The sequence below is a fragment of the Bubalus kerabau genome, chromosome 4 (genome assembly GCF_029407905.1).
Source record: "Bubalus kerabau isolate K-KA32 ecotype Philippines breed swamp buffalo chromosome 4, PCC_UOA_SB_1v2, whole genome shotgun sequence".
Lineage (NCBI taxonomy): Eukaryota > Metazoa > Chordata > Mammalia > Artiodactyla > Bovidae > Bubalus > Bubalus kerabau.
In genome coordinates this window covers 135,243,485-135,257,064 of record NC_073627.1, presented here as the reverse complement: position 1 = coordinate 135,257,064, position 13,580 = coordinate 135,243,485, and positions in this window count along the sequence as shown.

The following is a 13,580-nucleotide window of genomic DNA, read 5'->3' as shown; positions in this document are numbered from 1 at the left end:
TATGCCAGAACCTTGACTTGCTAACAGCCTGCTCAGTTACGAGGGACATTTCTCCCTTCTGTCCTGCCCCTCCTCCACTTTCCTCTCTTCTCCCCTACTCTAATTGCCCATCCCTTGGTCGGTTGGCAACCCCGCCAGACTTCTCACATCCTGCCAAGAAGAATTGCTGTTGTGTAAAGGAACCTTTGCATCCTCCTGACACACAGTCACTTCGGGAAGCGAAACTGGGCCAAGTCCTTATTCAGCAAAGGACTCAGCTCCCTGGGGGCCTGGCCCTGCCCAAGTCTCTCACGTGGTTTGCGACCTTGACTCAGTGATGCTGCCCTTCAGCTTCCCCACCCCAGCGGGGACAGAGCCACAGGTGACCTTGAAGCTTCCTGGAGGGACCCTTTGGTCCTCTCTCCTTGTTTCAGGGGGCAGAGTCACTTGATCTTGGTCCACACTACTGGACTGAGGCTTCAGGTTCTCCCTGGCTGGCCCCAAACCAACTTTTGACTCCTTTGCACTACCTTAGGGCAAGAGCTTGCACCAGTCAGCCAGACTGCCACCCCATTCCTCCATAATTCTGTACCCTACTGTCTCTATGATTTTTGTAAAAAAATTAATTTTATTTTTTTAATTGAAATATAGTTGATTTACAATGTTGTGCCAGTCTGCTGTACAGCAAAGTGACTCAGTTATACACATACATTTCAGATCAGTTCAGTCGCTCAGTCATGTCCAACTCTCTGTGACCCCATGGACTGCAACAGGCCGGGCCTTCTGATCTATCACCAACTCCTGGAGTTTACTCAAACTCATGCCCATTGAGTCGGTGATGCCATCCAACCATCTTATCCTCTGTTGTCCCCTTCCCCTTCCGCCTTCAATCCCTCCCAGCATCAGGGTCTTTTCCAATGAGTCAGCTCTTTGCATCAGGTGGCCAAAGTATTGGAGTTTCAGCTTCAGCATCAGTCCTTCCAATGAATATTCAGGACTGATCTCCTTTAGGATGGACTGGTTGGATCTCCTTGCAGTCCAAGGGACTCTCAAGAGTCTTCTCTAACATCACAGTTCAAAAGCATCAATTCTTCGGCTCTCGGCTTTCTTTATAGTCCAACTCTCACATCCATACATGACTACTGGAAAAACCATAGCTTTGACTAGATGGACCTTTGTTGGCAAAATAATGTCTCTGTTTTTTAATATGCTGTCTAGATTGGTCATAACTTTTCTTCCAAGGAGTAAGCGTCTTTTAATTTCACACCCGCAGTTGCCATCTGCAGTGATTTTGGAGCCCCCCAAAATAAAGTCTGCCACAATTTCCACTGTTTCCTCATCTATTTGCCATGAAGTGATGGGACCGGATGCCATGCTCTTCGTTTTCTGAATGTTGAGCTTTAAGTCAACTTTTTCACTCTCCTCTTTCACGTTCATCAACAGGCTCTTTAGTTCCTTTTCACTTTCTGCCATAAGGGTGGTGTCCTCTGCATATCTGAGGTTATTGATATTTCTCCTGGCAATCTTGACTTCAGCTTGTGCTTCATCCAGCCCAGCGTTTCTCATGATGTACTCTGCATAGAAGTTAAATAAACAGGGTGACAATATCCAGCCTTGACGTACTCCTTTTCCTATTTGGAACCAGTCTGTTGTTCCATGTCCAGTTCTAACTGTTGCTTCCTGACCTGCATACAGATTTCTCAAGAGGCAGGTCAGGTGGTCTGGTATTCCCATCTCTTTCATACACATACAAACATTCTTTTTAAAATATTCTTTTCCATTATAGTTTATTGTTGTTATTTAGTCACTTAGTCATGTCAGACTTTTTTCTGACCCCCTGGACTGTAGCTCACCAGGCTCCTTTGTCCATGGGATTATCCAGGCAAGAATACTGGAGTGGGTGGCCATTTCCTTCTCCAGAAGATCTTCCTGACCCAGGGGTTGAACCTGCTTCTCCTCCATTGGCAGGTGGATTCTTTACCATTGAGCCACCTTAGAAACTCCATTATAGTTTATCACAGGATATACTGAATATAGTTCCCTGTGCTGTGCAGTAGGACCTTGTTGTCTATCCATTTTATATATAATAGTTTGCATCTGCTCTTATGACTTTGTTTTGAAAGTTCTCCTCTCCTGGGAGTAGTGCCCTCTCAAATGCCCAATTTCAAAGTTCAGCTAAATGCCACCTCCTCCAGGAAGACTTTCTACATCATTGCAATGAATGCTGACTTTGCCAACCAAGATAAGGGGAGTGTAGGGACTGGAGTCCAACCTCCAAATCCTCCCCCATCTTTTAAAACTTGTACTCCCTGCACTGGGCCTCTGATTTGCTTCTAAGGCACAGTTTTGTTTGAGATGATAACATTGAGATTAATCTCCTTGGTTGGTCCCCTGTGCTGATTTCACCCACTGTTTTTTTTAAAGCCATAATTTTGTTTTTACTGTTCTTAAGTCTTTTAATGTTTTTACTGTTTCTGTCTTTTTATGGAGTCGTTTTTTTAATGCTTATTATTTCTCATTGATTTTACTTTCTCGTTTAGTGTTTACTATAAAAGAGGAAATAGGAAATGGCAGTGTGAGGGGAGGGCTGGGCATCCTGGGCTTGATGGGCTGGGTGAGGGAGAAGGCGGCTGGGCTTGAGTCAGACAGAGACAAGTGAGTCCAACTGCACCCCTCCGCCACTCACTACTCAGGGATCAAATCTTCCTCTTGCTTGGAGCCCCAGTTTTCATCTGTAAACAGATCTGAGTACACCAGGTTGGGAGAATGAAATTAGATAATGCCTGTACAACTCGAAGCACAGTGTGTGGGCCCTTCTAGGCACTCACACAATGAAATTTCTGCTCTTTCATGTCACTCCCCATGCTGAGCCCAGAGCTGGTCTTTAAGGAAGCCCTGGCTTGGATGTGAAAGGAGTGCTGTTAGCCTGCATGACACCTTTCTGTGAGTTGGAGAAGGGCGCCCCTGTGGGCAGACAGGGCACTGTACTGGGGACACCAGAGCTTGGCTGGGACCCACACCCAAGGCTTATCTGAGCCTCAGAATGATGGCTGAAGGCAACCAACCTCATGTTCACCATCCCACTATCCCACCAGCACCCCCATCCCCAAGGCTGAGTTGATTGCTGTGAGGCCAGTCCCAAAGGAGGCTAAGGGGAACTGTTAGGCAAAGGTGTTCATGCTGAGAATCTTTTGGGGATAGGGGGTTGGGGCCCACATGCCTCTCTTTTTCCACGTCTATACCACCAGGTGCGGGGCTCCCACTTCCTTCCTTTTATATTTCCCGTCGCTCTGTATTTTCTAGTGTATTACAGATGCTTAATAAATGCTTCTCTTGTGGTGTACAAATGTGAGGGGACTCAGGGAACAAGCTGTGGAATAAAAGGAAAATGGCCTATGGTCCCTTGTGGCCCTGCCCCCAGTTGCAGCCTCAGAGGGCCCAGGGGTGACACCAGGTCCTGATTCTCCTTCAGTCTCAAGCTCACAGACACTGTTAACTGGCCAAATGCATTGCCACAAGTTTCTGTTGCATTTTCTAGGCACTCCTACATTCAGACAGACCTGCAGGAGCCGGATAAGGTCCCTTTCACCATGCACTTTTAATATCCGCGCGAGAGTTGACTCATTGGAAAAGACTCTGATGCTGGGAGGGATTGGGGGGGTGGAGGAGAAGGGGACGACAGAGGATGAGATGGCTGGATGGCATCACCGACTCGATGGACATGAGTTTGGGTGAACTCCGGGAGTTGGTGATGGACAGGGAGGCCTGGCGTGCTGCGATTCATGGGGTCACAAAGAGTCGGACACGACTGAGCAACTGAACTGAACTAAACTGAACTGAAGTCTGTGGAAGATTAAGTGCTCCTGGGGTAAAAACCCTGACTTAATCTCATTATTACGCTTTCCTTCCACAAATCCTCACTGAGCACTGACTCAGGACCAGGTCCTCTTCTAGAACTGGGGACTGGTGGTCAAGGAGACAGTTGCAGGCCTGTTCTCGGGGAGCTGGCATCTAACTGTATTGTCAGTGATGTTCTTTGTCACCTGTTTGGTCCCAGTTTAGAGAGACTCAAGCCACAGATATTTGGGAGCAGTAGCAGGGCATGGTGTGGATAGGTTTCGTGTGAGAGCGGAGCAAACCGGTGCTGGAGGAGCAATGAGAGGGTGGGAGGGGCAATTCCTCCTAGTAGCACCTTAAGGGTTGGCTGTGTTCAGTCTCCATTCTGTCACCTGAGTGATTTTCTAAAATACGCATCTGACTACCTTGCTGCTGCTGCTGCTGCTAAGTCGCTTTAGTTGTGTCTGACTCTGTGCGACCCCATAGACGGCAGCCCACCAGGCTCCTCTGTCCCTGGGATTCTCCAGGTAAGAGTACTGGAGTGGGTTGCCCTTGCCTTCTCCAATGCATGAAAGTGAAAAGTGAAAGTGAAGTCGCTCAGTCGTGCCCGACTCTTAGCAATGCCATGGACTGCAGCCCACCAGGCCCCTCCGCCCATGGGATTCGCCAGGCAAGAGTACTGGAATGGATTGCCATTGACTACCTTACGCTCCTTCATAAGTGGCCACTCCCCTCTCCTCTGTGTATGTTCCAAACAAAATGGGCTTCCCAGGTGGCGCTAGTGGTAACAAACATGGCTGCTAGTGCCGGAGACATAAGAAACGTGGGTTCGATCCCTGGGTCAGGAAGATCCCCTGGAGGAGGGCATGGAAACCCATTCCAGAATTCTTGCCTGGAGAATCCCTGCGGACAGAGGAGCTTAGCCGGCTACAGACCAAGAGTCAGACATGACTTAAGTGACTGAGCTTGCAGCCTGCATGAACCTTCCTATCTACCTTGTGCCTCTGGAACCCCAGGCCTCACACCTCACTCACCAGCCATTTAACCTGCTGTGGCTCCCTGGCCCATCCTCTGAGCTCATCCTTCATATGTTCGTTTGGGCATATCCTTCTGTTTGAAATGTCTTTATCCACCTCCATTGTCCCTTGGCTGATGATTAGTCATCATTTGGAGCTTTTTTTTTAAAGTGGAACTTGAAATAAATACTTTTATTGCTGGGTTTTCTTGCTGCTTGGACTTTTCTCTACTTATAATGAGCGGTAGCTACTCTCTAGTGGTGCACAAGCTTCTCTGATTGTGGAGCAAGGGCTCTAGGCCATGAGGGCTTCAGTAGTTGTGGAGCATGGGCTCAGTAGTTGCGGCTCCTGGGCTCTAGAGCACAGGCTCAATGGTGTCACATGGGCCTAGTTGCTCTATGGCATGTGGGATTTTCCCAGAGTAGAGACTGAATCCAAGTCTCTTGAACTGTCTTGTGGGTTCTTTACCACTGAGGCACTAGGGAGGCCCTTATGTGGGGCTTATTTCATGCATTGCCTCATCCAGGAAGACCTTCCTTGCTCTTGCAGGCTGTTTTGGGGACACAGAGATCTCCTGGGGATCTTGCTAAGAGCCAGAATCTGATTTAGTATGTCTGGAGCAGGGCCCACAATTTGCATTTTCTTGAAAGCTACCAGGTAATGCTGATGCTACTTCTTGCCAGACCACACTTTAGATAGCAAAACAGTCTAGGCTATTGAGTTCGGCTCAGTGTAAAATGTTTAACGTTTGGTAGGTAAGGGCCTCCTTTGAGAACTAAGTGAAAGTTTTGGAAACTTTCATGAAATGTGTTCACATATACAACTATTTCTGGAATATTTTCAGAGATTATGTTTCCTCCCGAAGCTCACCCATGCACCTCCAGCTTGGAAATCCCATCCCAGAGGCTACCATATAATGCAACAGTTAAAGACACAGGCCCCTGAGTTCAGAAGCCAACTTTGCATTGTAGTTGACTGCTCACCCCAAGATTTAGTTTTCTCATTAGGAAAGTTGTTTAAACTTTTAGAAAAAGATGATACTTTCTCCTGAGATAACCTTTTCCCAGGGTCATTGTTATGATTAAAAGTGCTAATGAAAGAAAAATGCTTAGCATAGGGTCTGATAAATTCTTCATAAATATTCTTCTTCTGGTTATTATTACCATTAATAATTGATGTGTATGGAGAAGAGTTGCAGTCAGAGGAATTGAGACCCACAGAGAAGAGAGACTAGCTGAGCACTCAGGTGCCCCCTGCTTTAAGTGCTCTGGGTGCAAACCTGGTGGGCCCTATTTTTCCATGAGGACACTGAGGCTTCAGGAGGATGTATCCTGTGTCCAGATTCACTGTGCTTCAAAGCAGCAGAAAGAGTTTTGCAGAGCGCAGCTCTGTTCCAGTGGTGGAATTATTTTCTGTATTTCCCTGGGTGAAAGGAAGTACGTGAAACCATGGAGAGGTCTTTTTTCCCCTCCTTATACACATATTTAAGTTATTTTCCCACATTTTAATAAAATGATATTAACTATAATTTTCATCATTTTCAGCAACATTACAAAGCTGCCAGTGAACTTTTCTAAACACATTAGTTGCTTGGGTGGTTAATTATTAGCCATTAATTTTGGCGAGGCTTTCTGCAAAGTGACAGCTCCAAAGAGTCATTTACCTGTTTATTCATACTCTCCACCAAAGTCCTATTTTTCTTTACAACAAACCCAATATTAAATGTGCAGCCTGTTTTATTTATTTATTTTTACAAAGAAACCCTGACCTGTAAAAGCCCCTTTCTTTTCATTCCAGTTTCAAAACAATTCATTCAAATATTTTAGAAGTTATGCAAATGAGCTTCCTTGGATTTTTTAGAGTGTTTCTCTAGAATCGATTTTGGGATTCTGTATTAATTACAAGTACCCAGGCATAGGGACTGTCACATAATGGATATATTTAGCAAGAATGACTAGGCTGATAATTATGCATAAGGAGCCTTAGAAAAAGGATTGTTTACTTTGATGTTTAATTTCATCAGACTTCTTTAGTTTGTTAAACTTAATCAAAAGCAATCAAAATACACTGGTGTGAATTACAGCAAATTAATTCCAAACCAGTGGAAAACATCATGTCTTTCAAATACGAATGTTGAACTGGAACTTTTGAATGAACCACTCAGAGCCAGAAAGGGGTAGGTTTTTAAGTGTGGAACATTTCTCTAGGGCTTGAATTAGGATCTGAGGGAGGACTAGGCAAGATTCAAAAGGAACTATGCTTTCAGGAAAGACTGAGGGCTTAGAAATGAGCTTAATTTGGGGGGCTTCCCTGATGCCTCAGTGGTAAAGAATCTGCCTGCCAGTGCAGGAGACACAGGTTCCATCCCTGATCCAGGAAGATCCCACATGTCATGGAGCAACTAAGCCTGTGCGTGCTCAGTCGTGTCTGACTCTTTGCCACCCTATGGACTGTCACCCGCCAGGTTCCTCTGTCCATGGGATTTTCCCAGCAAGAATACTGGAGTGGGTTGTCATTTCCTCCTCCAGATGATCTTCCCGGCCCAGGTATCCGACTCATGTCTCTGGGGTCTCCTGCATTGGCCGGCAGATTCTTTACAGCTGAGCCACCTGACTAATTCTTATCTTGCTACCATTATTAGCATAGAACACTTTGCCTTTATCATATTTGTGGAAACTTTTCTCTGTACTAAGTTCTGTGTGTTTTGTAACCTTATTTCCCTTAAACCTGACCACGGTCCCCTTTGTCAATGCCTCCATTGAAAAGATAATGGTTCATTCCCAAGTCTCTATAAGCCCAGGCATTCTCCCTTCAGATATTTACTCTAGGGACATTGCATTTAATTCTAGAGTCTTTTTTGTTTGACAACTTCATTAGAAGCAATCAAAATATGCTTATGAACATATAGAAAATTATTTTCAAGCCAATGCAAAGATTATCTTTCCCTGCCATGAATAATCAAGTGAGAAAATGGATGTGAAAATATTTTGCAAAATGTTGACTGCTGTGCCAATGAATAGCAATAACAGTAAGAGAGTCAGTCAAGCAGATCATACAGAGGCCAGTCCTACAGATGAAGACACTCAACTCCACCAGCTCATGACTCATTATGGGAGGCTACATTCTACATGATCAGACTTGTAATTTCAGTGGGGCCTATTGAGTCATCCAAACATTGATTCATCAAATACATTTTGTAAGTTTATTTACCATGATCAAGGTACATGGAAGGGGCACAGAGTTTGATAAGGTGTCATCTTGACTTCTGGGAACCCTCCATATAGCAATAGAGACAAACAGATAAATTGTTCATGATAATCCAAGGATCTGTTGAAGAGGATCAAATGATGATATGTGTTTGCCACTGTTTTAACAATGGAACCCAAGTCTGTTCCACGTATCAAGGTATCCCCAACACCTGGCACAGAGATTGGCCAAAGTGTTTGATTCATTTTGGTTGAATGAATGAATTATAAATAGGTCCTGGATATCATGGTCTAGAGTTGATGATGGTCAGTTGAATTTTGTAAAGATTAACCTGATATTTATGGGTAGAGAGGTTCTGAAGGACACCCTAGGATTAAGGGTTAATATGAAGTGTTTGTGGAGAAGGAAATGGCAACCCACTCCAGTATTCTTGCCTGGAGAGTCCTGTGGACAGGGGAGCCTGGTGGGCTGCTGTCCATGGGGTGGCACAGAGTTGGACACGACTGAAGTGACTTAGCATGCATGCATGCCTTGGAGAAGGAAATGGCAACCCACTCCAGTATTCTTGCTTGGAGAATCCCAGGGACAGGGGAGCCGGGTGGGCTGCCGTCTATGGGGTTGTACAGAGTCAGACACGACTGATGCGACTTAGCAGCAGCAGCAGCAGCAGCAGCATGAAGTGTTTGGGAGGCATGACTAGTTGGGTAATGGCTACCACAGAGTGTATTGATCACAGCAGGGTGTCTGAATCCTAGACTGTGGTCAGTGGGGGCTGGGCTTTGATTCTCATGTTACAGAGGGTGAGTTTATTCTGTGTGGTTTGGAGGAGGGGCATGGTCTAACCCTGTGGGAACTGCCTGTGGTAGGTGCTTTGAGGAACCAGACTGCAGGGGACTTGAATCTCTGTCCCATTCTTTGCTAGCTGGGTTAATTTGGGTAAGTTACTTAACTCTTTCTACCTTAACTTGTCACCTATAAAATGGAGATGATAATCATGTTTTTTTTTTTTCATGGAATTATGAGGATTATATGAACTGTTAGGTACAAAGCATTTAGAACCATTCTGAACCATAGTTGGCCCTGAGTTGGTGCCAGCTCTTATTATTAACTGGTGTTTGATTGCCCATGTGGGACTCCTGGCTTTGCCACTTACTGACTGCATAACCTTGACATAATGGCTGAAGCTCTCCAGTCCTCATTTTCCTCTTTTGTAAATGGGGCAATGGAAGTGCATTTGTCTAGGATGAGGCATTCATGAGATAATGCTTGCAGTTTGCCAGTGCCTACCTACCTGTGAACAAGTCCAACTGGACCTGGGTAAGGAAGACCACTTGGATGAGAGGAAGGTTGCATGAGACTGGAATGGTGCAGAACTTGCTTAGAGGCTGACGAAATTGTCAGTATAAGAGACAGTGGGCTACCCTTTTATGAAGCAGAAATAAAGCAGTGTCTGGGACAATGGAGAGAAAGGTTAGTGTTATTTAGTGTTAGTTGCTCAGTCGTGTCCGACTCTTTGAGACACTATAGACTGTAGCCTGCCAGGCTCCTCTGTCCATGGGATTCTCCCGGCAAGAATACTGGAGTGGGTTGCCATACTCTTTTCCAGGGAATCTTCTCAACCCAGGGATCCAACCTAGGTGTCTTAGGTCTCCCCCATTGCAGGCAGATTCTTTTTTAAAAAAATTAATTTATTTATTTTAATTGGAGAATAATTACTTTACAATATTGTGATGACTTTTGACATGCATTGACATGAATCAGCCATGGGTGCACATGTGTCCCCCCATCCTGAACCCCCCTCCAAGCTCCCTCCCTACCCCATCCCTCTGGGTTGTCCCAGAGCACCAGCTTTGGGTGCCCTGCTCTGTGCATCAAACTTGCACTGGTCATCTATTTTACATATGGTAATATACATGTTTCATTGCTATTCTCTCAAATCATCCCACTCGACTTCTCCCACAGAGTCCGAAAGTCTGTTTTTTACATCTGTGTCTCTTTTGCTGCTTTTCATATAGGATTGTTGTTACTGTCTTTCTAAATTCCATATATATGCATTAATATATTGTATTGGTGTTTCTCTGACTTACTTCACTCTGTATAATAGGTTCTAGGTTCATCCACCTCATTAGAACTGACTCAAATGCATTCTTTTTATAGCTGAGTAATATTCCCTTATGTATATGTACCACAACTTCCATATCCGTTCGTCTGCTGATGGACATCTCAGTTGCTTCCATGTCATAGCTATTGTAAATAGTGCTGCAATGAACATTGAGGTACATGTGTCTTTCAGTTCTGGTTCCCTCAAGGTATATGTCCAGCAGTGGGATTGCTGAGTTGTATGGCAGTTCTATTCCCAGTTTTTTATGGCCATTGTTCTCCATAGTGACCATACCAGTTTGCATTCCCACCAACAACGTGAGAGCGTTTCCTTTTTTCCACACCCTCTTCAGCATTTATGTTTGTAGACTTTTTGATGATGGTCATTCTGACTGGTGTGTGATGATACCTCACTGTGGTTTTGATTTGCATTTCTCTAATAATGAGTGATGTTGAGCATCTTTTCATGGGTTTATTAGCCATCTGTATGTCTTCTTTGGGGCTTCCCTGGTGGTTCAGACGGTAAAGCATCTGACCACAATGCAGGAGACCCAGGTTCAATCCCTGGTAGGGAAGAGCCCCTGGAGATGGAAATGGCAACCCACTCCAGTACTCTCACCTGGAAAATTCCATGGACTGAGGAGCCTGGTAGGCTACAGTCCATGGGGTCGCAAAGAGTCGGACACGACTGAGCGACTTCACTTTCACTTTCTGTCACTTTCATGTCTTCTTTGGAGAACTGTCTATTTAGTTCTTTTGCCCACTTTTTGATTGGATTGTTTGTTTTTCTGGTATTGAGCTGCATGAGCTGCTTGTATATTTTGAAGATTAATTCTTAGTTTGCAGGCAGATTCTTTACCATCTGAGCCACCAGGGAAGCCCAAGAGGAAGGTGAATTTGAGACGCTTGCCTGTTGGATCTGGAGGTTTATGGGAGGGAAGGGAAGGGGAAGACAGCAAGGTTTCTAAGCTGGTTTGGGGGCATATATGTGCATGTGGACTGAGGTGAGGCACTCAGGAGAAGCTGGTTTCAGGGTGAAGAGTGGTGATGTACTCACAGGGGAGGCAGAAGTGGGACTGAGAGGGCTTTAGAGAGTATCTCTTGCAAGCTAATCATGTTTTAACAGAGTCTGCATTTTTGGGAAGATGAACTTACCCACATTATTTCTTTAATTATGGTATCATATACGTAACAAATTTACTGTTTTAATCATTTTTAAACACAGTTTAGTGGCATTAAATACATTCACACTGGTGTGCAATCTTTGCCACTATCCTTCTCTGAAACTCTTTATTTTCAACTGAAAATCTGTACTGTGAAATACTGGCTCTAGATGTATGTTGCTCTTTGTAAAAAAGGTTCCATGCTTCAGGTCTTCGGCTAGACCAGATTCTTAACATTGGATTCATCTGTGGAATACCTGAGGGTCCTGAACTTGTGTGCCAAATTCTGTGTGTGTGTGCGCGCGTGTATATATATATATTTTTTTGAAGAGCAGCTGGGCTCTACAGACTCACTGGTCCCTTCCTGTGTTGAAAATCCATCAGACTAGATAGCCATTATCCCCAGAAAACAATTCATGAAAACAGGAAAAGATATAATACCCCAGAGGTAAGAAAGGCTTGGGATGAAAGCAAACTCAGCTCACAGAGGAAGCCCTTTGTGCTCTTCCAGCTCCAACAGCTTCCCTGGTGGCTCTGATGGTAAAGAATCCACCTGCAAAGCAGGAGACCTGGGTTTGATCCCTGGGTTGGAAGAGCCCCTGGAGAAGGGAATGGCAACCCATTCCAGGATTTTTGCCTGGAGAATTCCATGGACAGAGGAGCCTGGTGGGCTACAGTCCATGGGTTCACAAAGAGTTGAATGCGACTTCATTCACCTTATCCAGCTCTAATAGGAGTCGCTCCAGGGCTCCTGGGAAGTCAAGGATTCTGCAGTGGAGTGTTTCACCGACCCTGGCACTGCATTCTACTGGCTCACATTCCTTTGGTTCATGCAAGGCAGGTGTTTTGTGAAATTGACCAGAATGAGCCGGGACTCATTCAGCTTACTCTGCTCTTAACCTCTCTCACAGCTGCCCCAGGTGGGAGGCAGCTCCTGCAAAATGCTGGGACACGAGAATAGCTCCCCTATTCTTGTTGTTCTCCCTAAAGAATTCCACACGTCCTTGTTCAATCACTAAGTTGTGTCTGACTCTTTGTGACCCCATGGACTGAAGCCTGCCAGTCTCCTCTGTCCATTGGATTCTCCAGGCAAGAATACTGGAGTGGGTTGTTACTTCCTCCTGCAAGGGATCTTCCTGACACAGGGATTGAACCCACGTCTCCTGCATTGGCAGGCAGATTCTTTACCACTGAGACACCAGGGTTTTCCAAAGAATTCCACACAGGCCAGCATCTCCATATTCCACTGTTTCATCTCTGTTTTCATAAGATCCGTCTTCTCTCTAAGATGCCTGCTGGCCTCTGATGCCATCCTTTCCCAAGGGTGCCCTGGCACAGCTCCTCTGGACCCTTCGGCTCTTACTGTTTGCTCAGCACCCGGTCCTGGCAGCCAGCAGAGTGCCTTGCTAGCTTTTTTTCCTCTACAGCTCTTTGCATGTTTAATAAATTCTTAATTAAAAGCTGGGCACCTCATCTATTTCTGTCAATTGCTTCTCTGTTGTGAAGAAGAGAGGCCTACTGGAGGCAAATGTCAGCTCTGCACCCTGCCCTCCTTTTTTACCCACAAGTACACACATGCATACACACACACACACACACACACACAGAGCAGTAGAACTCGGTGCTGTATTTACATAATTCTATTGACATTTTGAGGCTAAAATTATGTATGCTACTTTAATTTGCTGTTAAATTAAATTATGAATGTTTGGAACGTAGTAATTTCTTTTGTTCTATGAACAGATTGTTTTATATATCTGCCTATATTACCAAGTTATTAATTTAATGATTTCATAATAGCAGCTCATTCCTCTGGGTAATATAAAGGCTGAAGTGCACGCTCTGTACAGCACAGGCAGACGCTGCTTGCCCTACGTGAATTGAAGGTTTTAGGAATAAAGATATTAGTTTTGGCAGAATGTTTAAGTGTGCATGGGGAAACGGGAGGGATGTGTCAGGTCAGCTCCACCTAGCCCATCGCGTTTTAAAAAGGCAGGACATAGTCCATTGCCCATGAGACTGAATGAAAAATAATTTTCTTAAATAAAGTCAAGCACCTGGCAAGTTTGAGAGCTGCTTGCTGCCTGCCCTATTACTCTGGCAGTTCTGGACACAGGGTGGATTCATCTGGGGTCTTGCCTCCTGGGGGTCTGTGGGCTATCAGCATCCTGGATACGTGCTGCTATGGCAACAGGGAGTCAGTTGCATCATCCCACTCCTTGTTGGCATCCAACCCTATTGTGGGGAAAGGGCAAAGGGCCAGATGCTATGTGATGAG